The sequence below is a fragment of the Mastomys coucha genome, unplaced genomic scaffold (assembly GCF_008632895.1).
Source record: "Mastomys coucha isolate ucsf_1 unplaced genomic scaffold, UCSF_Mcou_1 pScaffold20, whole genome shotgun sequence".
Classification (NCBI taxonomy): Eukaryota; Metazoa; Chordata; class Mammalia; order Rodentia; family Muridae; genus Mastomys; species Mastomys coucha.
In genome coordinates, this window is record NW_022196903.1 from 9794461 (window position 1) to 9797942 (window position 3482).

The window sequence follows — 3482 nt, forward strand, 5'->3', positions numbered from 1 at the left end:
CATGACACCATAAGGTGTCAGTACAGAGTATTATAGACACTCCCAACCCAGATGCCTAGAAATGAATGTAAAAAATACAATCACCATAGCCAGGACATTATGTGTACCCTAGAGCTCAGCATTCCTCCTACAATAGGCCCCTAGAGATGCAATATAGTTGAAATACAAGACAAGGACTTCAAAATAGACATTATAAATACTCTCAGAGATGTTAAGAACAATATGAGTAAATTCCTTAATGAAATACATGAAAACACAAGTAGAATGAAATGAAGAAAACTGTTAAGGGCATGAAATTGAAAATATAATCAATAAAATAAAACCAAACAGATAAAACTGGAAATGAAAAATTTAGGAAATCAACAAGGAATCTCATAGGCATGTCTCACTAACAGAATACAAGAGATGGATAAGAGACTTTCAGGCATTGGTGATATTATACAAGAAATGATTACCTCAGTCAAAGGAAATGATGAATGTAAAAAGACCAAGGCACAAAACATTAGGGAATCTAGGACACTGTGAAAAGATCAAATGTATGAATAATAGGAACAGAAGAAACCCAGGTCAAAGGCACAGAAAATATTTTCCATAAAATTACACAAGAATTTTTTTCTAATCTAAAGTAAAAGATGTCTACCAAGACTAGAAACACAAAGAACATCAATTAACCTGGACCAGAAAAGAGACCCCATTAGCACATAATAATCCAGTCAATAAATATGCAGAATAAAGAATATTTAAGCCTTAAAATAGGGAACAAAAGTGGCTAAGAAAATTTGAAGAAATGGGTAGTGGGTTTGGCTTAATGCTGCTTGTATCCTAATGTTAATTTGGGTCCCCAAAACTGCTTACACAAGTGGTGTCTGCATGTAGCTTTTAGGAAACTGCTCCCGCCGGGCAGTGGTGGCGCACACCTTTAATCCTAGCACTTGGGAGGCAGAGGCAGGCGGATTTCTGAGTTCAAGGCTAGCCTGGTCTACAGAGTGAGTTCCAGGACAGCCAGAGCTATACAGAGAAACCCTGTCTCAAAAAACCAGAAAAAAAAAAAAAGGAAACTGCTCCCAGTTGGTTCTGATTGGTAAATAATGATGCCAGCCAGCCAGACTGAAGGAGGACTTGAGAATTCCTGGGCTTGGGACCAGGAAGAAAAAGGAGAAGGAGATCCTAGAGGGGAGAGAGGAGAGACATGATGTCTGTGAATGACAGAGAAGTATGACCACCACATAAAGAAGGAGCTGAGGGAGTGTGTCCCAGAGATGTCAAGATAAAATACAGAATTTAGTAAGTAATAACCCTGGATTATCAGCAGGAGATGGATCAACCACATCATGGATGCTAAACAATAACTCAGCTACTGTGCTGAATAAGGCATATCAAAATATAAAGGCCAGTCTGTCTGGACCAGTGCCCTGAGCAGACCTTGGGTGCAAACTCTGCAGTGAGTTCCATAATACCCAGAGGGAATTCTACTTGTAGGTGCTCTAAGGAGCCCAGGATCACAGGATCACAGGATCACAGGATCTCAGAATCCCAGAGACAGCTTGACTCTGAGCAGTTCTGACACAATCAGGATCACAGGAAGGACAGGCTCCAGTCAGATATAGCCAGGGCAGATAGCACTAGAGATAACCACATGGCAGGAGGCAAGCTTAAGAAGATAAGCAACAGAAACTGAGGGTACTCGGCATCATTAGAACCCAATTCTCCCACCTTAGCAAGTCATGGACATACCATCACACGGGAAAAGCAAGATTCAGATCTAAAATCACTTCTCTTGATGATGCTACAGGACTTTAAGAAGGACATAAATAACTCCCTCAAAGAAATACAGGAGAACACAGGTAAACAGCTAGAATCCCTTAAAGAGGAAACAAAAAAAATTCTTTAAAGAACTACAGGAAAACACAATCAAACAGGCAAAGGAAATGAACAAAACCACCCAGGATGTAAAAATGGAAATAGAAACAATAAAGAAATCACAAAGGGAGACATCTCTGGAGTTAGAAAACTTAGGAAAGAGATCAATAGTCATAGATGCAAGCATCACCTACAGAATACAAGAGATAGAAAAGAGAATCTCAGGGGCAGAAGATACCATTTGAAAACATTGACACAACAGTCAAAGAATATGGAAAAAAGAAAAAAGGTCCTAACCCAAAACATCCAAGAAATCTAGGAAACCATGAGAATGCCAAACCTAAAGATAGTAGGTACAGAAGAGAGTGAAGATTCCCAACTTAATGGGCCAGTAAAAATCTTCAACAAAATTATAGAACAAAACTTCTCTAACCTAAAGAAAGAAATGCCCATGAACATACAAGAAGCCTACAGAACTCCAAATATACTAGATCAGAAAAGAAATTCCTCCCATCACATAATAATCAAAACACCAAATGCACTAAACAAAGAGTTTTTAAATCAGTAAAGGAAAAAGGTCAAGTAACATATACATGTAGACCTGTCAGAATTACATCAGACTTCTCACCAGAGACTATGAGCGCTAGTAGATCCTGGACAGATGTCATACAGATCCTAAGAGAACACAAATACCATCCCAGGCTCCTATACCCAGCAAAACTCTCAATTACCATAAATGGAGAAAACAAAATATTCCATCAGAAAACCAAATTTACACAGTATTTTTGCACAAATTCAGGCCTACAAAGGATAATAGATGGAAAACAAAAACATAAAGAGCAAAACTATACCCTAGAAGAAGCAAGAGAGTAATCTTTCAACAAACCTACACAAACAATTCCACCTCTAACAACAAAAATAATAGGAAGTAACAATTACTTTTCCTTAATATCTCTTAATATGAAAATCAATATTACCAACATATTATAATCAATTGAAATTCAAAAATATGAGCAATTAGAAAATCTGTTGGCTGTCATCCAGTGGTCTCTCTAATTTTGTTATTGGAGAAATAGGGTCAATATTGTACAATCCATATATACTTTTTGCTTGTTTGTACATGACAGTATCTTTCTGTGTACTACATAATGGTTTTGAAATTATGCTTCTCATGTTTCATCCTCTCTATTAGTAGGATTGTTTATTTAATGTTTTTACATTAGACTGTGGTTTTCAGAATAGCTTACATATTTCAAAATTATTTATACAGCCAAAAGAAATGTAGACCAATTAATTTGGGAGGTGGCTTATGGGAGAATAACAAAGAATGAGACTGAATGCTTTGCTTGATATTTATAATTATTGTGTCAATTTTGAAGAAGAGGACTTTATAAGTTACTCTTTTTCTGAGATGAATGCTTTTCAAAATCATCAGTCAATGAACCAGATTCTTACACTTACCTAATGTCTGTGCCACCCACCAAGCAGAACCATTGTTCACTGAAACAGTTGGTAAATGACTTCATGGGTAGACCATCTTAATACACACACCATTTCTTCCTCCTCTTCTTCTTCTTCTTCTTCTTCTTCTTCTTCTTCTTCTTCTTCTTCTTCTTCTTCTT